This window comes from Phodopus roborovskii, unplaced genomic scaffold, assembly GCF_943737965.1.
Source record: "Phodopus roborovskii unplaced genomic scaffold, PHOROB, whole genome shotgun sequence".
Taxonomy (NCBI): domain Eukaryota; kingdom Metazoa; phylum Chordata; class Mammalia; order Rodentia; family Cricetidae; genus Phodopus; species Phodopus roborovskii.
In genome coordinates, this window is record NW_026125278.1 from 15,615,999 (window position 1) to 15,640,261 (window position 24,263).

The window sequence follows — 24,263 nt, forward strand, 5'->3', positions numbered from 1 at the left end:
TCTCAAAATTATGCTGTGGTAATCACCAGTGAAAGAAGTAACAAAATGAACGATGTCATGGCCTGCTCATGTTTAGCAGGCTTTCTCTTTGGACTGCACGCCAGGTCCCAACTCATGACGCAGAGACCTAGTGTTAATTATGAATGTTAAGCCTTAGCATAGGCTTGGTTCTATCTAGCTCTTTTTAAGTTAAATCAATCATTTATATTAGGCTATGTGTTTCCCAAGGCTCATTGATCTATTTTATGTATTGTTGTTCACCTTGCTCTCCTGACTCCTCATCTGGTTGGCTCTGGCTGGCTCTGCCCACCAGCCCGACCATCCCTTCTTTGCCTAGCTATTGGCCATTCAGCTTTTTATTAGACCAATCAGGTGCCTTAGGCAGGTAAAGTAGCAACACGTCTTTATATAATTAAACAATTCAGCATAAGCAAAGCAAGATAATACACCTTTACATAGTTAAAGAATTGTAGCATAAACAAATGCAATACATCTTTACATAGTTTAACAATTACTTTGCAACATAATTAAATGTAACCCATCTTTACTTAGTAAAACAAATACTTCATTCCACAATACCCACAGACATTGGGTACCTGATGGAGTTGAATGGGAGACTTGGTGTTCTTATCGTAAAGTTTCTCCTTCAGTAAGTGAGGCCTGATTTTAATTTAGTTTATTACTTAACTCTACAAAAGTTTTAATCTATAAACTTCCTAACTGCTGGGTATCCCCTCATATAACATAAGGGCCTCAATGCAAAAACAACTTCAATTATTATTAAATATTTTAGTCATGGTGAGGTTAAATTTAATTACACAATTTGCTTCAAGGAAACAGTTTACAATGACAGCCAAGTCACTAGATTGTAGGTTGTTATTTTCTGTGGTGATAAGTGGTCTTCAAAATGAGGCTTTCACAAAATTCTACCTTATTTTTGTGAGACAGATGTCTGAGCCCAGGTTTTCAGGGTTCTAGCAATTGCCATACCACAGACATACATCTACAATCAGGTTCATCTTTTCACATAGATTCTTGCAGAAATCCAGAGAACCAGGATTTATCTGGCTTTGAAGTGGGCATGGAATTGTAGAAAACAGAACAGAGCAGAACAAGGATAGCAAAGCCCTTTTACTACGAGGAAGTACTTGGATGACGAAGTACGAACCAGTCAAGATGTGACACAGGCTTGTTCTTTGCAATCTGCTGGCTTCTGTGTTCTATTTCTCAATATGAAACACATCCCAATTTCATCCAGTCTCTTCCCATGTCAAACCTCTATGTGTAAAATGGACAATGATATAGATGCTCTTTTCTGTAGCCGGTTTAATTCCCTTGCTGATTGTTCTCAACTGTTTACAGCAGAGACTGCTTTTCACTATTAAGCATTTTTACAGAGCTTGCATGCCTTCTCAGACAGCCTCTGAAGGTCGCTTGATGGTCAGGAACGTCTCAGGAGTTAAGAATGTGCTCGATAAATGCTTGTCACTACATTTTGCTCCTTTAGAAATAGAAAACCCACGCGACTGTTTTGAAGGTATGTCATGAGATCAAATTAAAAGCTGATAATTTTACAGTATTTATGAACATAATTACTTATTAAAAGTTGACTGGCATGTGGGCCATTTTCCAATTAAAGTAATAAAGCTCATGGAGTACATTAATAGGCTTGTCAGTCAACTCAAGAACTAAATAAATGCCATAAAATGTTAATCCTACTTAAGTTACATTTCTTCTCAATGAGCAACAATAAATGGATGGGCATGGACTCTCCGGCATATCTGGATAATTTAGAAGGATATGATCTTTGCTAAATGATTTTGTTGACCCTCCATTCACCAAGATAGAGGAGCTGAGGAACTGAGAAACTGAGGCAGGAACGCCTTCATTGCCTCTGTCACACACCTTTCAACAGAGCTCATTTTCACTGTGCAGTTGGGGGGATCTACATTTAAAACATTATTTTAGAAAGCAGATTAACAAAGAGAAGTTCTTACAAACTACGTGGGGAATTCATCTCTGCTGTTGGTGCCTTTGACTAATTTATATGAACAAATAGAACAATAGGGTGGAATGACCACGGTGCTAAAGTCAGCTCATCTGTTATACTAATCCTGAATTTCCCTAAATAAGAGGATAATGATTATTAGCTTTCCGACTTGAAAAACTACTCAAGCCACTTAAGTTACACTCATGCGCGCATGAAATCCAAAGAATGTGGTATGTCATAGTTGACATTAATGTAGAAAAATTAGTAAATACATTCAATAAGGAAATCAGTTTTTCAGTAATTATCTACAATACAGTGCTGGTAAATTATATTCTCCAGTCGTACGGATTTCTCAACCGTGTGAAGCAATGGTAACTAAGAATACAAATACATAGGAATGTAAGATTGGCTCAAAGTGAGGCATCCCAGTGATGACGGACTGGATGATGGGAAATAGGAAATATAAATGATGCTCATTTGGAAATATGACCTAATATGTTATACTTTGAACATTTTTTTTAAAAAAATTGCCTAAATGAAGGGGTAGTAGAGGAACATAGGTACACTAGAAAGTGGAAGCAGACTCCATGAGGTGGCTTCTTGTTCCCAAAAGGACAACAGGGCAAAGAGGAGGACCCAGTGATCTTATAAAATACCCAAGCCAGCCCAACTCATTCAAGGGTATTTCTAGTCTCAGTCCTTTCCTGTCCTGCAGAAATAAAGCTATTACCTTTCCTTTCTCCATAGTAGTCTCTTCTCTTCATGGCATTTCCTTTCTTGGTGCAAATTAATAAATTCAGCAATCTCCTAGACAACTACCTTCACCCCTGTTACACAAAGAGAAGGCCATACATGGTGCAAAGAAGTTATCTGTTATACTTTTAGTTAAACTGAACTATTATACAGATCATAATTTTTTCTGGTTTTTGAAGTTTTCCAAATATTGATACATGTTGTAGTTACCTAGAAAAGAGGACATATTTGTTGACTAGTAAAATGGAGTTATAAAATTAAGATAATAGACCCTCGCTGGTTTCTGGGACAGAATAAAGTCAGTGCTTACGTAGGGGGTATATAGAAAGTTATACTCTGGGTTAGAGAGATGGCTCAACCCTAAGAGTATCTACTGCTCTTTCAAAAGATCTGAGGTCTGTTCTCATCCATCACATTAGATGGCTCAAAACTGTCAGAGGATCAGAACTTTCATTTGGTCCCTGTGCACTTTTTCTGGTGCACACACATTCATGAGCACACACAATAATGACAACAACAATATTAGCTATTGTTTATTATTATTATTATTAGTAATTAGTAGTAGTAGTAGTAGTAGTATTGGTTCCTTCTACAGTGGTTCTTCTTAGGCTATTCAAAGTTGAAACTTAGTATCTTCTTTCTAGCCACCACACTTCTGAAACTCATTGAATTAGACAATGACTACACGAACATGGCCACAGAATTTGCTCTTGATTCTCCTGGCAAAATGTCACTCAGAGATAGTCCATGCTAAATAAGCATTTATGAAATTTGATTGGACAACATGGGCCTTGTACATAATTACATTTCTCCCTGTTGGCTCAAAATTTCAGAGACAGCAGACCACCATGGTGGGAAGTATGTGATGCATTAAGACAAAAGTTTCTGCATCTCCTCTGGCTCCTACATTTCTCCCTTCTCTCTCCCACTGGGTTCCCTGAGCTCCAAAGGCAGGGACACAATGGAGATCTCCAATTTGAGCTCTCTCTCTGTCTAATGTTTGGCTGTGGGTCTTTGCCTGTTTCTGTCAGCTGAAAATGGTAGCCTGTTCCTCCAAATTTTTCTAAATCCCTCTTAAAAAGCAGTTTATACAGCTTCTAGAATGCAGCAAAGATACAACTCTTGAAGCAAATATTCCACATTAATGACTCACCTCCATGACCAATGAAAAACATAGGTCGGGGGGTTACTTGAGTTTTTAGTTTCAAAGGTTGATCAATCTCACCATGGGAGTGTCTTAGTAGACAAAAACCATCTCTATCGTGGAATTCAAGAGGGACACAGAGGACAGGTCCAAGATAAAATGCATTCCATCAGGACACACCCAGTGATTCATATCCACCAAATAGGTCTTACCATCTGACGAGAATTTTATAATGCTGTAAATCATCAATGAATAGAACCATCCAATCAGAGCACTCATGATCTAATCATCTCAAAAAAAAAAAAAATGCCTTCAAAACTACAGCCAGACATGTTCTTCACTAATCACCTGTGTTTTTCTCAGGCTGATCAAACTTCACCATAAGATTTACAATAGCTTACCCTTTCGGGAAGATATATTCTAGGTGTCTTCTTGGTGAAAACACTTAATTCCATGCTACAGTGACATAAGGTAATTGTGATGAGCTTCTCTGGTTTCTTGGGATGTGGTCACTATACAGCACTTGGTGGTAAATACTTTTGAGGATAGTTTCCAATTCACATTCATCTGGGCCTTCTTAGAAAGCCCAGGCAGGGCTCAATCCCTGGCTTAAGGCTGTGGGTACAATCCACTTTGCTTGCAGCACACTGTGAAATAAGTTCTCTGGCAGTGGCAGTTCAGATCTTGTTCTGAAGCAATTGGTTGCTGCCAGTGCACATAGCAGCTCTACTTCCTGTCTCTGCATTTCTGTGTCTTTGTGCCACAGTGGTCAGGTGCAAGGGTCCCCCCCATTAGATACCATGGACTCTCTCTGTTTCTTCACTGGGATCCAAAATCACAATAGTAGGTCTTTGCTTGGCTGAGACAATGTTTGGAAAAAAAAAAAAAAAAAAAAACCTTTGTAAAGTGGAAAGATAGAAAACTCAAATACCATGTATTATTAACACTGTTATTATGGAAGGGATTTTAAGTAGCTTATACAGAAGTGTTCATTCTTCCAAAACAAACAGAAGAAATAGAAGCCAAGATAAAAGAAAGTGAGAGTGAGAGGTAGTCAGAGGTGAGCCTACATCGTAAAATATCAGAGTTTGGTAAAATATTTAGCTCTGAGATTCCTAGCCGCCAATTCAGGGAGGGAAGCAAGTTTGGTTATTCATTCCATGGTCCCTAAGGTTAAACGCCTTCTTGGCGCCCTGATCTCATTACTCAGAGGGAAAGCGGCATGTCAAAGAATCTTCCAGACTCTGGTGGTCAGGACCATCCTAGCAGTAAGCGATGCTGGATGCCCAATGTCAGTCCCTGGGCCATCAATTGCAGAGAAATAAAAAATTAAATGAGTAAATTCAATAAGATACTATTATAATAGCATTGCCCATCCTCTGCAGCAACCAACATCTCAACCTTTTCTACAAATGACAACAATAAGCATAGAAAACTTATCAGCATGGGGAAAAATATTAGAGATTCCACATTCATGGCTGACACTTACACAGCCCCACTGTGAAGTTTAATGAATATACAAGGATACCCATGCCCAGGGTATAACCTGGACAAATGTTCCTAAAACAAGACAATATTTTCAGTATGAGCGCAAATACTCAAATAGCTGGAAAAAAAAATCAATTATTTCATGACTTTTGCTGAATGCTATTTCTTTATCTCCAGATAATTTACATTTAAGCAATGTGACTTCATGGCTTGCCACAAAAGATCAAGTAGGTACAGAATAGACTCTTAGACCCAAGACAGAGACTTTTCGGTTAACTACAAGTGAACGCGGGATGCACTCTGGTATTCACACTGAGTTTCCTTTGTACCAATGTCTGTGCATTCCCGCTGCCTATAATGTGGTCACATCATCATCTTTACAGTTTAGTTCAAATGATAAAATAGGGGAGTTAATTATGGCAAGTTTCTCACCTCCACCCTGAAGTACTTTGACTTCTATAAAATATCTAATACCTTGAAGTATTTGGGGCGGTAATGTTGGGGTCATTCCTGATACCAACATACAGTTCATAAAATGAAGCCATACTCATGAACCTTGGGTAAATATTTTTTGTAAACCCTACCTCACGAGAAATTCCCTTAAAACCCTCACAGTTAAACCCATGCCTATCATCCACACTTATGAAGAGTTAGGCAATGACATGTAACATGAATACTAAAATTTAAAGCATTTTGGTTGGCATTTATGGCTTTCCCTTTCACACAACCCACCCTGTGAGAATAGCTGTGCTTGTAAGGCAGGTTGCCCAGGCAAACTTCTAAGTAACTTTCTCCTTAATCTTTTTAAATGTATCTACATCACTGAAGTTGTTGGTTTAACTAGAACAACCCACAAAAAAGTTAGTGGAACTATTTTTAGTAAAATCCTTATTTAAACATTGGTTTTACCCACAAGATAATTTTTTTCTTTTCTTCTAAGTATTATTTCTTTTATGTTTTTGAAAGTAGGATTACTAGGCATTAGTTTTCTATAATTGAGATAAAAGAACAAAATTGAAAGAAAGGATTTATATCAATAGCTGATGCTTTCCTTTTATAAAAAATTTTCCTCTGTAAATGCTGTGATCATATTTTCTCCCTCAAAAGCTAGTTTGAAAAAAATAGTTAAATTCTAACAAAAGCTGTAATATTAGAAAAGCTTTGCTAAAAAAAAAAGTCCACAATGTACTAATCACTATACACCAATGGCTCTCAACCTACCTAATGCTGTGACCCTTTAGTACATGTTGTGGTGACTCCAAACATAAAATTATTTCTGTTGCTACTTCATCACTGCAATTTTGCTACTGTTATTAATTGTAAAGAACAGTAAGTATTTTTGGAGATAGAGGTTTGCCGAGGGGGTCTCAACCCACAGGTTGAGAACCACTTCTATACACAAAATGACCACGGGTTGGTATCATTTCTTATAAGCTTAGTTTTGTGAGGTGCCTCCCACATCTCACCCTCAGTCCGGTAACTGAGTAAAGGCAGAGGCAACTTTGGAGACTTCAAAAGGATTCTGAATGGGAAGTGACCAAAATTATTTGTAGAACAAATCCCACGATGAATCTATGGCTTGGGACAGCTCTCACCTTGTTGCATCTGCAGAATTTGCTGTTAGCACAGAACTTGCACGCTTCACCAGCTGAGCTGTCTGGATGCCCCTATCCAGTGCTTCATAATGTAAGTGCTAAACCAGTGTATCTCTGGATTGGACATCATTAGAATATTTGATTTTAAAGTGTTGTTATTGTGTCCTAGTTAAGCTTCATAAACAATCATTAAATAGATGAGTATCAGCTTTCAAATTGGGTAAAACCTCCAGAAACTTCTGAAAATCTATAAGTATGGTGTTGCCATTTTGTACTATGTCAAGAGGACGATATAATCAGAGTTAAAATATCAGTCACCTCTGACAAAAGGTGAAGACACTATATATCCTGTAGTATAAGACATTCAATTGAAATTTAATTCTGTATGCAAAAATAAACAAACACATCCACCTCATTAGTATATAACTTTTAATCCTTAAAACTTATAAAAATATACTAATAACTTTTAAAATGAATTGCTTTTTAATTTATTGTCAGTAATGTTTGATTATATACCTGCTTTGTATACGTCTATATCCAGAGCTGTCCAAAAATTCCTCAGGTAGGAGGCTGTCTCTGAAAAGAGTGCAGGAAACTCACATACAAACATTCATGGTCATTTGACAACAAGAGACATTGGAATGCAGCAATCAAAATAGTGTGGGTAGACAACTCACAGAGCAGCTCCCATCTGAGGCGTGTTTTGTAGATGTGGACAAAATACAAAATATATGAAAATTATTCCTTTGCTCACTAGGATTCGTCCCAATGAGGAAGGTCACACGTCAGTGCCTTGGCACCTTCTTGAGCTGGATGATGGGCTGTGTAAGTAAGAGAGGCAGATTCTAGCAGTTGTACCATTTGTAATTAGGGATAACCAGAAGTTCTGGCAGTGTCTTGCTTCTCTACACGTCTTCAGTCACGCAGCCAGAATGAAGGGACAGTATCTGGGAGTGGGTGTGCAGAAAGATTGTGATTTACCTAGAGACCGTGGAGAGCCATGTTGCTGTTTCTCATAACATATATTTCAGAATAAGATTGGAATATATTTTAAAGTAATTAAACTTGGGATGGAGACAGAACCCAGGAGGTAAAGTACTTGCTGCTCTTACAGAGACCATGTTTTCCTGCACCCACATGGAGACTCACACTGTCTTTAATCCTACCCCAAGGGCTCCATGCTTTGTCTCCCAGTGATATGCCTTGCATGGACAGTGAGCAGACACCAGGTAAACACTCACACACACAGAACAAAGTAAATTTCAATATAGTTTTAATGTATTTAAGAGTAATTGAACATGCAATAAAGATTTTCTGCCATTAAAAGTCCTTTGATGGAAAATGAATATTTATTACAATTCCTGAGAGTCATGGCTTAGAAAATATCTAAAGCTTAGAACATCGTGTGTTTGTGTGTGTGTGTGTGTGTGTGTGTGTGTGTGTGTGTGTGTGTGTATGCATGCATGCATGTGTGTATGTATGTGGTAACATTGTGTTTTGCATTTCTATGAAACAATGGTTATTTTTGTCATTCATTTTATAATATCTTATGTTTTTCCTAAAAAAAAAAAAAAAAAAAAAAGGAAAATAACCATGTTATACTTGTCAAATCCCAATGCAAAGTGCACTAAGGCTATGAAAATTTCTGCATAAATAAAACATTACCAAACGTTACCTACCCTTATTTCCAGAAACTCTGCAAATAAAACCAAAGACAGTGGAATAAATTACCTTCTCCTAAGATCGTTGTAGCATTATTTCATCTCTGACATATTATCTTTATTTCTTTCTCAACTCATATGTATAATTAAGTCGTTACTGGAGGCGATTATAATCTTGCTATTTTCTTTACTTAAATCTTAAACACCGGACTTCCTATAACCCTTTTTTGGGGGGGGGGGTAGACAAGATAAAATATATGAGAGAAGAAAAATTGAGTCTGTTAATTATATAGTTTATCTTTGTGATTTATGATGAATAAGGATTTATTGCATTCAGGTTTAAAAGGAAGGTTTGCACAAATGTCAACTGTCAGAGTTTACTTTGCACAGAAAGGGGGACCTCTGCCTCGGAGTCTGTTGGCCCCATTCATGACTGCTCTTATCCCTCAGTGTCTTCTGATTAGTGACCTGGACAGGGCAGTGGAAAAACTCAGGGAAGGTGGCCTGTGCCAGCTGCCAGCTCCCCCACCCAGCAGGCCCCAGGCACTCTGTGATCATGAACTAAGCTGAAAAGCATGAGAACTGTGGCTCCTGTCTCCATGTTCTTTGCATTTCAAATGTTGCATCAGCATGGAGCTCAAGAACGCCCTTTCTGTCTGTGGTGTGGGGACCAGGGTTCAGCTCGCAAACATGCAAAATATGTCCTGGGCACACTGGGATTCAGCCATGTTTGTTGACTGAGCACAGGTACTGTCTCTTTTTCCTCCCTGACTGGCATTGTGCCAGCCCATTGCTTAAGCTGACTTAATGTAGAGATTCTATCGTGAAAGCATTAGTACCAGGAATGCTGACATAACAAGAAAAATTTAAATTCAAGGGATTAACCTTGCATTTATGACTCGGCTTGCTTATTTTCACTCTGGGTCCTGCATCTTTATCCTTTGCTAATCCTCAGCTATTCACAAATACAGACTGGTGATTGCATATTGAAGTAAAAAAAAAACATGATAATAATAATAAATGAGATACCAGCACTTGACAAAATGTCCTAGCAATGCTGTTTTGAGGAGGGGAAGAAAAAAATGTTTTACATAAAACAGAGTTAGTTTGAAAGGTCACAGCCTAGGGGCCTAGAACCAAACACAAGAAGAGATTTACATTGGAAAGGGGCCAAAGACAAACAACTAAAATTTCTCTCAGTTCTACTCACTATTGCAGGATCCCCTTGAGCACATGGAATAAAAAGCCAGGGACAGAATGCTGGAGACAAAAGGGACCCAATTCTGAGCCATTTGTCACTGCATAAATCCTTTCCTCGCGTGTACAGTGTTGTCTGTGTTTCCTCTACTTAGGGGTCTTCCAAATGCACACAGCCTCCTGCTATGGCGCAAATGTTCAGTGTCACCACAGCCTCATGTGTTGGGCATTCAGTCCCCAGCTGCTGCTACTCTTTGAGAAGGCTGTAGAATTTTAGGGCCGGGATCCTCACTGGATGAATGGCCATGGCTCTTATCCCACTTCCAGTCCATTCTGTAATACCCTGCTCCAGCCAAGATGCCTCTGCACAGCCACGCCTGCCCCCTCAGTGATGGACTATATCCCCCGGGATCTGCGAGCCAAAATAAATCCTCTCTCCATTGAAGTGTTTGCAGGGGAATAACTAAGATGCTTACTTTAGAGGAATATCCAGGAAGATGTTTTTACTTTAGTGAGTACCCATGCTCTTCATTTGGATATCTGCAAAATACAAGTAACTTTGCATGAGTTGACATACATGCATCCCTCCTGCCTGTCAGCACCTGTGGAAAACACAAGCCAGTGCTCGGGTTTGCTGTGGAAATGTCAGGAACGGCTGGGCATTAAGACATTCCTTCCCACTCACAAAACATATTCAGAGAACGGCATCTTCCTTTGTCCAGAGAGCGAGTCTCCTCCTTTCCTCTTTCTCTGTGAATCAGAATGCAGTTGATACTACTGCCACTGACTCTTAGGAACTTCCACTTACGAGAAAGACAATAAAGTAAAACTAAACTATTGGTAAAATTAATTACTCCCTCTTCTCCTGGGGAAATTTCATGTGGAAAGGGGGATGTAATAAATCCATACTAATGTTCAGGGTCTGAACTAGAGTGATTGGAAATAATGTCATTTTTCTTTTTTACCTCAAAGCTCTATTCTAAAATTAAAAAAGCTATTGTACACTGACTCCCATCTACTTCTCAGACCTACCTGTTGCTCTTCTCTTCCTCTGCGTCCCTCCCAAGAGCAGATCCTGCCTTGCAATGTTTTCTGGTTTTTGGAAGTCTCATCCAGAGGGTGAGACAGGCAGGAGGCAGTAAGCTCTGAGGCCTGTTCTTGCCTTCTCACGGGAGGCAAGGTCCTGCTCCTGCACACCTGTGCTGAGCCTGGGCTCCGTGTCTAACTGGACAGTCCATCCTGCCTTGGGCTCACTCCTGCTGGAGCTGAGAATAAAGCCCAGGGGCAGACCTACCCTTTGGGCTCCAGGTATCAGCTACTCCTATCTGCAAGTCCAAGTTATCCTTCCTTCCCACATTGCCTTTGTAGATTTTCCTCACTTGAAAAGCAGTTCCCTTTTGGTTAATGCTTGGGTTGTTTCTATTTGGCTAAATGACCCCTGGTTGATAGTAATCTTTTAGGTATCTCCTTCCTGCCATGTCTTCAACAGTCATGATCCTAAACCATCGATATAGGTGTCTGCTCTGCATAAAGATAATTACCTTTCACATTAATGAAAAGTGTACGTTGTTCCTAGGTATAATAAGGAAACCTAAAAACAAATCTTAAAATTAAATATGCATATGTTAAGAACTCAGATTTACTAAACTAATTATCAGAAATTAAGATAAATGTAGGAGGAAAGCTAAAAGTATGCATAATTATTAAATGTTGGCATTTATGTGAGCCTTGGGCTTCACTTTATTACCTTTTTGGGTGTAATTATCATTAGCATTTCTGTCACATCTTTAATGAATGTTTGAGCTACAAATACAATGTGGTATGAATAAAAAAAAAAAAAAAAGAAACTTTGCATTATACACCCTGACTGCAACTTTAGGGAAAATCTCCCATGAGGCCACACAGGGTGATCTTATCCTACCCTGAGAACTAAGGGCTGATTAGCAGTATTCTGGCCCCAGCTTTTACAGCTACATCTGGGTCTTGTGGGTAAAGCAGTGATGAGCAATTGGGAACTTTCCTCTGGCAAAGAGACTAAGTTAATTTGGGCAGGAGCTCTGTCACCACAGCTCATTCTCTGGACATTTTCCTGTGCTGGGCTTTGCTCTGGGTGTTGAAACACAATGTGCAAAGTAAGTGTTTGTATTCAAGGAGCTTAAGCTGAGGGGTGATTCCTGGAGTTGGAGATGAAGGAGTGAATAATTGTGCAAGGGGACCAGGTGATATAACTGCAGGATGGAGACAGCAGTAGACCACTTTTCGCTGAAGGGTCTTTGTGATGGTCCGTCTACTTATCAACGTTGGACAACCTAGAATTTCCTGGAAGGAGAGTCTTGAATGAGATGGTGTGTATCTGGTTAGCGTGCCTGTGGACTTACCTGAGGGGATTGTCTTGACTGCCATTACGCATGAGAGAAGACCTAGACAGGATGTAGGCTGTAGCAGCAACCCCAGCTCTCTACCAGAATAGAAGCCATCATCATAGTGTTAGACCTTTTGATATTCATTTCTCTCTGCTCTTTGCTGTATCTGAATGCTTCAAGATCATGCTGCTCTGACCCCTGCCCTTCCATTACTATGATGGATTGTAACCTGGAATTATAACAGGGACAAATCTGTCTCTCCCAAGTTACTTATTTCAAGGTATTTTATCACAGCATCAGAAGTGAAATAAAACAGTCATAGTCAATATTTGTGGTAACATTATTGATGGCAAAAGAAATTTAATTACAAAGTAGAAAGTCTTGGCTCTTCTTGGAAGTCACCCTTAGAGATAATAAATAATACATCCCAAAGGTGTTAAGGAACCATGGAAGTGTGACATCCCACTGTCAAAGGGGATGAGGGCTAGAAGACAAGTAGGGACAAGGAAGGTTCTTTAGATGTGGGGAACAGCAGCATTAGTGGTGTGTGTACAGGATCACCACTAAAGGAATGCTCAGACATACAGTTCACAGGATATCATGATGCTGGTGAGCGATCGAGGGACACTGGTGAGGTAGTGATGGTGGAGATCTGAGAGACACTGGTGAGGGTGACGATAAAGACCTGAAATTGTAAAGAGCTTTCTCAGACCCAAACAGAAGGTTCCCTTATTGCTGTTGAATCACTTATTTAAGATAATGAGAAAAAGTTTTATCACAAGGAAAAGCTACATGTTTGTCCAAATAAGGAAATTTAACTTGAGATTAATAGATTCTTTACCAGAAGTATGTTAAAGTATGATGATGGAGATGATGATGATGATGGTGATGATGATGATGGTGATGGTGATGATGGTGATGGTGATGATGGTGATGGTGATGATAATGGAGATGATGGAGATGGTAATGATGGAGATGATGATGATGATAGAGATGGTAACGATGGAGCTGATGATGATGATGGAGATGATGATGCTGGAGATGATGGTGGTGATGATGATGAAGGAGATGATGTGATGGAGATGGTGATGATGATGGAGATGAAGGAGATGATGCGATGGAGATGATGATGATGGAAGTGATAGAGGATTTTTTTCTAAGCTGCTGACAGTAAATTCAATATGGTAAGAAGGAAGAAAATAAAATCATCCCAGAGACAACTCAGTAGCAACAACTTATCCAGGAGACACAGCATTAGGAGAATATACTGTATATAAAGTTAGTGGGACAGGTGAGGTCACTGGCTGCCTCAGTTCTCTGGTAAAGAGAGAACTTTGGGTCAAAGGTGATTCTATTTGCATTTTTTTATATGAGCCTAGAAAAGAAGCAGTGTGTCTATTTTTGTGATTAGTAGAGTAAGTGGATGGTGGAAAGTCTTGAGGAAAGGGTCTGAGTTGGCCAGCCAGTACCACAGTATTGTGAGAACTGGTGTACAGACCATGGAAGTGGAGGAATGGGTGTGGGTCAAAAATGTGTAATTTCTGAAAGAGAACAACATGAGATCTGGAATGATGGCTCACTGCCAAGCCTGCTGATCCCAGCTCCATCCCAGGCCCCACATGGTAGAAGAGAATTGACTCCTACAAATTGCGACCTCCCTTTCACATGTGGGTCCTGCTATGTAGGACACAGTAGATGAATAAATACATGTAGAACTTTCCTTAAAGTGAGCACTAATGTCTCAGTTAATACCTGGTAATTTCCTGAACTTATAAAAGTTAATGATTTTTATCAAATTTGCTACACCAAAAATTAAATCATGGATTAGGCTGTGTGGGAGTCAGTGACCCTGGCTTAATAGAGATATGAGTGGATCAGCTTGACCATTGTGCTTTGTCTGTCACACAGTATGCTCTGAGCAAACAGTAGAATGGAGTACTGTGAGCTTGGCTCTGGATATGTTGATGGGCTGGGATTTGAGTGACCAAGACTGAAATATCAGAAGAAGAAGTCTCACTTGATATTTTGAAAATAAGGCAGCATTCTTACAGTGCTTTAACAGAGATTTTGTGTGTAATCTTTCAAAGTGGCATAAATTCACCCTTGAAACTTTTGACCTACTAAAGATTCTGGATGCAGTTTCTTTTCATGGTTTTTGTTTGTGTGTGTCTGTGTGTGTGTGTGTGTGTGTGTGTGTGTGTGTGTGTGTGTGTGTGATGTGCCCCTCTTTTAACTTACACAGAACTGGGATCTTCTTAACTATTCAATAGTGCTGCTTCCAAAATTGATTGGATTTGATTGTTGCATCTGTATATAGATTGCTATGGCCCTCACTGGGATCTGAGGAAGGAGACACCTCCATCGTTCCACGGAAAATATGCAGAGCATTAACAGTACATTGCCTGACCATAAATGGGAACAGTGACATCCAGGGGAAGTTTCCTGAAAGGTGGGATGATTCCAGGATGGTGGTACTTAGTGACCAGAATGACATCCATGTAGGTGTCACCTGCTCCTGAGAAGTTAACAGATGAAGATAACCTGTACAACCACAGTAGAGTGTGCTTCAAGTGCACAGTTAATATAAAGTGTACACTTACACAGACTTGATCTTCACGAACTTTTCATCATGAAGGAAAGTATGTGTTTTCCACACTGTTGTGGGCTTTGAGGTGTCCTTGTGAACAAAGTCATCAGTCCTCGCTTCCTCTGGAAGACTGCCTGTTGATACCCCATGACTTCCTGAAAATGGGATTTCCACTTCACTTCCTCACTTACCGCCAAGAGCTTCATGTTTCCTTCATTTCTGTTCAGTGTGGGAGTGAGATGGAAAGGGATTCATTTAATTTAGTCAAATTAGCAACACATCAGCTCAATTTCGATGGCTGAAATCAAGGTTGGATGGAAACTTCCTGTGGTGAGACTGGACCCAGGATTGTTATGTAGAAAAGAAAACAATATATTCCTGTTCTTGAGAATGCTCTGCCGCTCTCATTCATGGACACAAAATGCGGTATTGTGGTTTAATAAGGATCAGGAAAAACAAATAGGCTGAATGGATCTTTATTCAGGGAGAAATGACTTACAACAGAGACAAATGAACACCAGCAGGTTCCTGGTCCCAATAATGCCTCCAGATGCTCTCCTGACCCCATGCTGCAAGCAAGAGAGAGCTCAGGGGCCCCTTCCCCAGACCTGGCTCACCCAGGTAACTTCCACCCCTGTCCCGACCCCCAATGAGTGTCATCAGTGACACAGGTGCAGACAAAGTGAATATCTCACTACAATGTGGCATGGTTTGTCTGGCACAGAAAGAGTTAATTTCTGCTCAGGTTTGGCATCTCAGAATTATGCTGTAGGTTACCCATAAGCACTAGTCCCAAGGGCCAGAAATATCTCACAATCTTCTTATATTGTTGAAATTAGCATGATATTGTTTCAAATTTAGCCATTCTTATGTTAATGGCAGAGGATGGTGCTATTGTGATCAACTATCCACAAAGGAGCACTTGGCACCGAGGGATTAGAGACCCAGGGACAAGTAGGGAGAATATTGTCTTGCAGACATCAAGGGGTGCAGTTGAAGGCTCCATCTGCCTTCATTTCTCTGTCCTCAAAGGAAATACTTTGTGTCACTAGACTTAGCAACCATGCATTAATGACTCATGAACAATGAGCCTTACGAATGTTAGCTCTTTTGTTGTTGTTGTTATTTTGAGTGTGTATTATCCATTCATTTCTCTTAGAAGATTAGAAAGTGCTGAACAATTAGAAAGAAGACAATTGGAATTTAAGTTGGACTAAGATAATAGAAGGGAAATTCTAATGTGTCAAGGCAGCCAATGAGCATTGGATCTTCCTTCCATTAATGCAAGAACAGCATAGAAATGTCAGACACAATTGTGACTTTACAGCATACAGGATGCTTTTCTTTTGTTTTTGGTAGTAAACAACAGCAGGAAATTCAGGAAAAGGATGGCTCTCACATTTTATGAAGTGATAATGCATCAAAGTAGGTACTGATGTGCATTGTTCAAAGCCACAAGTGTATTAGTTACTTTTCTGTTGCTGTAATAAAACACAATGACTGTTACTCCTGACACCAGGAAGAGTTTATTTAGGTTTATGGCTCCGGAAGGATCCCATCCCCATCATGACAGGGAGCATGGGAACAGGTAAGGTAGGCAAGCCAGAAGGCAAGGCACTGGAACAGTGCCTGGGAACTGAACAGACAGGACACAGAGAGAGTATGCTGGGACGACAACAATCTTTTGGACCCTTTCAAAGCCCATCCCCAGTAACATACAACCTCCTAATCCTTCCCAAACAGTCACCAACTGGGACCAAGCATTCAAATGTGGGAGACTTGTGGGAGTCATTCTCATTCAAACACCACACAAGAGAACTATAAAACATCAGCTAAATATGTTCTAATGAAAGATTATAGAGCATGATTGTAGGTTAAAAAATGAGAATTATAATAAACTATATAAAGATGTTCAGTCGAGTAAATTGATACAGAGGAGATGTGCACATGGCATACCTGTTTTACTGATCACTTCTCTCACAACTATATGTCTGTATATCTTTGATCTATCTACTTAACTATCTCCCTATTTATTTATCATCTGAGTATCATGTATCTACCTATCATCTATTTGTCATCTGCCTGTCAGTCTGTCTGTCTCTCTATCTGCCAATCTGTCATCTATGATGTATCTATGATCTATCACATAGCTATTTATATATAATCTACCTTTACTTACCATGTGTATATCTATCTTCAAAGTTTGACAGAAACTCTTGACCATTATCCAAAGTTCCAAAAAGTCCTCATGTAAGATCTCTCAGCTGGGCGTTGGTGGTCCATACCTTTAATCCCAGCACTCAGAAGGCAGACAGATCTCTGTGAGGTTGAGGCCAGCCTGGTCTGCAGAGTGAGTTCCAAGACAGGCTCCAAAACAATATAGAGAAACCCTGTCTCAAAAAACCAAATCTCTCAGTTACTCTAGAAATTTAGGACCTTGCTATATAATCCATAATCCATTTACAACTTTGGATATAACATTTAACTGAACAGAATGATAGACATGATTGTAAAACTTTATAATTAACTTTCAACTTAAATGTCATCCTACCATGGCCAACACCATCATCTTTAGCAAACAAGTACAATTAGCACTGTCAATCAGATTTGTTCATTCTTCTGTATAATGTCAATAATGGGGTTGACCTTGGGCTGCTGGATCTCCATGAAGTTGTAAGTATTTGATTGACCCCAGAATTGTAAAATTGGTTAGAACCAAAAGCCTTTCTAAAGTCTCTCTGCTTATAAATGTCCTCAGCATCAGAATCAATGTCTGTGAAATACTGAGACTAATGCTGTATTCAAAGAGCCTCACCAGAATTTAACATGACATTTGGCCCCCAGGACCTGTTCAGTATTCACAAAATGGATGAACACCTCCACTGAGTGTCAGCTCGGAAGCTTTTTATGTCTAAGTCCATGGAGTCACATGGAATAAAATCAATGAGGGAGGAAAGAACATTTTTAAAAAGATGCTCCTGTCCTCTTCCATCCATTGAGTTCAGGCTCCATCCCGCCTTTGTTATCGTTCCCTAAGCCCTGACCCCATTATGGACTGGACTGATTCAGTAGCAAAACAGTGAACTACTTCAATGCACAACTACAGTTGATGACACCTCTTAAACATGCTTAATATTTCTGATATAATACTTGCCATTTTGGCAGTTAATAAATCCTTCAAATGCCTTCTCAATATTAATAGATTGACTCAGTCTTATAATGTCTGTGAGGTGTAATTTATTTTCAAAATCTATCCAAAGGAGGCTTACATTTGGGGCTATAACTAGACAAATCAGATGAACATTTGTGCAAAATGAAACAAAATAAATATTTAAAAGACTTCCAAATGCGTGCATCCCAGTTCCCAGTTAAAACTGACAGTTGTTTCTCTCTTAAACTTCATGCTCCTGCATATGATGTCAGTTCTGGTTATGAAATTACCCACTGTTCTAGCTGCAGCTACCATTCTGTCCAATCTCACTTAAAAAAAAAAAATAACCCCCTCCCCTCACAAAAAAAAATAACACAAAATAAAGAAAAGAAATTTCTCTCAAGTTCAGTAGTGTTCTGCCACGATTAACCAATCACAAAGCTATCATCATGGATGAAAATAAAGAGCATTTAATGAGGTTTTAATGTTGGGTGCATTTGTGAAAATACTGATAATAGAACTTTCAGGACCTGGTCAGTTTCTCCACACCCTTCCTCTTCCAGTCTCTTGGAAAATTTTTTAAGGGAGAAAAACAAGCAGCTCTCACCTGAGATCATGCTTGCATGTTACCCAGCATGCAAGTGCTCTGTAAACAGACTAGTCCCCTGCTCCCCTCAGGACTGTGCCTCTAAAAAAGTTAATTGTTTTTGGGAGCCCAGTAGGCTGTCTAGAGGGAGCTTCAGTGTCTCTCAAGGTCAGAGTCCTGAACCAGGTACTCTACTCAGAATTGTATGTGTTTTAAAACTTGAATTGTTTAATGATTAAACTGTCACCAAAATTTTGAAACTTAACACTCTTAAAAAAACATAGTTGCAATAAATAAATGAGGAGGAGCTGTGAGGTAACTCGAAGGGTGAAACAGTTCATGTATAAGCTTGAGGATCTGAGTTTGAATCCTCCAAGCACGAGTAAATAACCAGGTGTCAAGGCATTTTCCTGTAACCCCACTGCTCCTGTGATTTCCACATGTCTGCTGTTGCATGCATATGCCTTGCAAATACCCACATACACATATGTCACACACATACATACACACACACACACACACACACACACTCTCTCTCTCTCTCTCTCTCTCTCTCTCTCTCTCTCTCTCTTAAAAAAAGGTTGGCTCATTTACCTACTGAGAGAAAATAAAGGAAACACTGTGTACAGTGTGTATTTAATTTGATAAATAACAATAAAAATACACACGATTTTACCTAGAATACAAAATACTGTCTATGTAAGTCTATGGGTAGTTAATAATTGTGATAATTTATTGTGCAGTTGCAGGCTTGCAATGGACAGTTTTAAACTTGGAGGGAGTTGACTGGCTTTGGTGGCTCAAGGAGTTAACAATACAAGACATTTACAATGTGGTCCTTTCCGGGTCCCCAATTCTATTTGAGGATTCCATGAAAGTGCATAAGACCCTGCCCGCCTGGGTTCCTTTAACTCTAGGAGTCTCCTTCCTTCTTCCGTCACTGTTTTCTTTTCTGGAATTGCTTCTTTCAGTTGTGTGTGACACATTGTCTAAACTTGGTTCTCTGGCTGAGTTTCAGACTTTGCCACAACCCAGGTCTGTAGCTTGGTTTCACTTTCTGGGGAGTTTGCATTAGCTTGAGGTGCAGGTCACTTTAGAGAGGAGCTGAGGTATCTTTTGTGGGTGACATAGACTCTCTGTGAGACCGACTGAGAGCTCTTTCAAATTCTCTCGGCCCATAATTTTATCTGTCTCCCAAATACATCATCTGATGCTCCTAATAATGATTAAAGTTAACTTTTTCAATTATACAAGCATATTGACTGGGAGTAAGTGAAGAAGCCGGGGTTCCTAGAATAAGAAGCAAGGAAACAGAAGTCAGGCCTAGATATTACATCGAAATCTTCATAGAAATGCTGGCTTTAGTCATGTGCTTCCTCTGAAGGAAATGGGCGAATGAGTCCAAGGATGAGGCTGGTGGCTCCTGAAGTAAATAGAAAGGGAGAATCTTTACAGACCCAGCCACCATCCTGATTAATCAGTCCTCACTGGCTGGCCCCAGAGTAGGGATGAGGAAGGTAAGGGAAGAAGAGCTGGTTGAAGCTCATCATCAAAGCCATCTGAATCTAAGCAACCAAGGGAGCAGACTGTGAAGGAAACACATCTCTTTGTCTTGTGTTTCTTGGTAAACTGGAAAGAGTTAACAGGACAGATACTTCCAGTGAAGATGCTTAGAAGATAATCCTTAGACAAATTAAATCTGGTAGTGTCTACTTGAATAGAGAAACATTCGTTAACTCAGCAGCTTTATGCAGTTCCAGAGTTCCCTGAGAGCAGAGTGAATCACAGACAGTCCTCAGTTAGACGTCAAAGCACATGAATGGCGTAACTATAACAATTGTCATGGTTTTCCCTTCCATTGTTTATATTTACAATGGCCCAATGGAAGAAGAGGATTACAACTAAATGAGCAATTTCTTCTGTTTGAATAATATATAAGCAGGAGCAAAATCCTTTACCTAGAACATTATCACATGGGAGTTTTATGTTTTGATTCATATAGTGTATCTCATTGAAAATATACTTTAAAATAAGTGAACTAATTTTACACACATACTGAGGAAAGGAAAGTTGAGGTGCATTTTGTGTTGCCCATCGATAGGCATTATGCTGGAATTTAGATACGTGACCCATGATTTTTCAAACATACTGGTTTCTGAATCTTTATACTCATAACACAGATAATGAAAACTACCATTTGATGAATAAAAAAAAAATGCCTTCATTAAAGAGAGAAGTCCTTTTGTATTTTCTGAACTGTGACAATACATTATTTATGATTTATTAAAGCTTACCTTAGGGTTCATAAAGCAAAGCCAACCACAGGCCATAGAAGTCAGGCAAACAGGTCTCTACAGATCTACAGATCTCTCTGAGTTAATGTCTACCCTGGCCTACACAAGAGTAATCTAGCACTAGGGAGGTGGAGACAGGAGTGATATGGCTGGGCAGAGTTGAGAATATAAGGCGGGAGGAGACAGGAACTCAGAGCACTTTGCCTCTGAAAATTCATGGAGACAGGATTGATCTCCACCCCGAGGTAGGAGGAAGAGCTAGTGGACAGCCACTTTGCTTTTCTGATCTTCAGCTTGAAGCTTGAACCCCAGTATCTGTCTCTGGGTCCTTTATCGTCCATGTTACAAAAAACATTCTCATTCTGCAGATAACAGAGTTAGCTATGGCAGTGTCCTTTGAATGGCTGCAGTAGACAGGAACTGGCTGCGATCAAAGGAAAGGAGTCCCAAGATGGAACACTAAGTATGAGAAACACTAAAATGTGTGCTGTCTGCTGTCAGATCTCATTTCTGTGTCCTGCGAAATGCGTACCTCAGTAGCAAATTGTTGCATTCAGCTGCATCCTGGTGTGGAATTCCTTATAAAACAGAGTTGAACGATGGGTAACAAATGCATTGAACTTCCAATAAATATGACAACCCACTAGTGCGTTGTGGCAGGACCAGACTACCTGCCAGTCATGGATTGTACAATGCTGCTTTGTGATGTCTCCAGCTCCCTTTATGGGCTACACATTCACATATCTTCTGGATAAGACATGACGGCATTCTTCCAGATCCCGTACTGGAAGAGAGGGGAGCTACAACCCCAGTGACAGCAGTCGGGGGGTTTGGGGAAGATTTCTATTGTACTAAGTTCATATCAATTTTATATCAGACTCTGTGTCTCCGGTGGCAACCACATTATCTTTCATTTAAAAGTTGTAGAGATGCTTAAATCCAAAAAGCAAGCAACTGTATTTTGGAAGTAAGACTAAAAAAATCAAATACTGCTGTCCATTGGGTAGAATTGGCATGTCAGTGTTATTAATAGTGATGCCCTACAGGGTTATAATGCAATTTTTGATTAACAATATAAATTAATTTCATTAAACAGTGTCTACTGGAGACCCAGTTATTAATAATAATAATAATAAAAACCCACGTTCCATCTCCCTGGTTTTGTATATGCTGATGGACACAATTGCTCCCATCAGCAAAGCCACAATTGCTTTTGTTCCCTGAGGCAGAGCTTCAGAGTGGATTTCATTTTGGCTAGATAAAAGATACACTGAAGGACTGTAATATAATATACAGCAGAGCGATGACATGGAGTGATCGCTGTGAGCTCTCATCCTGTGCAGATAGGAACAGCAAAGTAATAAATCAATTTTTATTAAATGAAAGAATGAGACTCATACAAATTATAAGTGCAGAAATCTGCTTTGTAGACTAACATTAAAGTCAATAAATAGTAGCATGCAGATTCTATGTATCCCTGACTAATGGAAAGAAGATGAATGCTGTGTATATACAGGCATAAAGAGAGACAGAGAGAAGACGTTATGTATGAGAAAGTTGACATAAAAATAAATGTATGGAAAGACAAGCAGAGAGAATCTGGAGTTAGAAAGTTACATGTGCACATGTAGTTGGAGATTATATACACACACATTTTGAGATATGACACTATATACCAAAACCAAAGAATATGTATAATGGAAACAAATTTGGATACTCCAAAATCTAAAGCTGATGACTCACTATAGTATCATATCTTTACCCTACCACGAACTTCTTCTATGATATTTGTATAGAAAAGGCTTTAGTCACACCAGTGCTTTTTGGCTAATTTAAAACCAATACTGTCAGACATATTAAATTAGTGAGCTAGAATCATTGCAGAAAATTATTTTGTAAAGTATATTTCACAGTGTGAAGCACATAGAATTGTTGTTGAAACTAAAGTCCCTTCCACAGTTTTTCGGACAAAAGTATTTAATTTTTTAAGCGTATTAATGGCATAAGATGACATTTAAAAGTCATTAGACTCTATCACAGTCAACCACACTTGTGCTGGTGTACACAGCTATGTGGGCATGGGTCACAGTGACCTGAAGTAAGATGTGGTCTCTGCTCTTTCCACTGAAGCTTCTCTGTAGTCTTACATATTGTAGAACAACTGTCTCCTTTTTTATAGAATCTGAAAATCCCTGCTCTTAAAACCCCGAAGGTCGTGAAAGGATAAATTAAAAAAATGGAAAATAATAGGAGGGGATTCCACTATTTCAGTAATTCACCATCACAAATACCCCTTATTCCAATAACTGGGTCAATGAGTAAATAAGATTAAAAAAAAAATCACAACTTCTGCCTGAAGTTAACCCAGCAGAAAGCGGTGACAGCTTTTTGTGCTTTAATTTATATTTGAAAGTATGTCCTTTTTAATTAGGGGTGACATCATTTGGCCATGTAATTTAACAGGTAAATTTGCTGAAATGATTTACTAGTTCTATGGCTCGGATATGAGCAATGAAAACTTTCAAATGTAATCCTAATGGCAGCACGGAGCCGTGAGCACAGAAAGTAGCACTCACAGGAGTAGGAAGTAAGACGTGCTGAACTTATTGACTAATTTCTAAAGGATTTCATGCTTGAGCACTGTATTGACATTATTCCTACCTCACCCTTCTCCTCTTTGAATCCTTCCATCTCCCCTCCTACTCCATCTCAAACTTATGACCTTAACTAATATTGTCACATGCACACACATACACAGAGAGACATTAGATAGATATAGATATAGGGATTGATGTAAATAAAGATAGATATAGATACAAGTTGGTGAGTGCATTTAGTATTGCCAGAATGTATTCTTGCAATAAAATTTAAAATTACACTATTGATTTTAAATGTAGCTGAACATTTGTGTAGACACTAAATAGATGTGGGTTTATGAGCCTAAAATCTTGGTAAATATTTGGGAAATTTATCAATATTTGTACAAAAATCCCAGTGGATGTAAATATTCTGGCTATAATGGGCCAGCTGCAATTAGGAATATTAAAGTGAATTAAAATATAACTTAAGCAAACCTTGCAAAAAAAAAAAACATGATTCAACTCTGTTGATTTTGCAACATTTTAGATCTAATAAAATCCACAAACTAACAGGTGTCTTGTATTCAAACAAGCTCCAGTTAAGACATGTCCTGATTCTTGCCTGGCTTTGAGGCACAGTAAGAGTCTCTGTAGTACTACTCATCACTTAGTGGATCAGTAATGGGTAGTTGAGGTGGTGGTCAATCAACCCCTGGGCCTGTGAATTTTGGACAGAAATCTCTGAAAAGTTATTAAAATGTCTAGACATTCTTGTCCTAGAGCAAATGCTGGTACTGAGGTTAGCAGTAACAACTATCAGAGATGTTTGGCCTAAGAAATAAGTGCAGATCATTTTAGTTCTACCTACTTTTTCT

General features: G+C 39.2%; 1 protein-coding gene across 1 annotated transcript in view; it reads left to right on the top strand.

Annotated features, from left to right (window-relative positions):
- Positions 1-24,263, top strand: part of Negr1 (neuronal growth regulator 1) — a 685,246-nt gene that overhangs the window by 298,288 nt on the left and 362,695 nt on the right. The gene's annotated exons all lie outside the window — the stretch shown is intronic.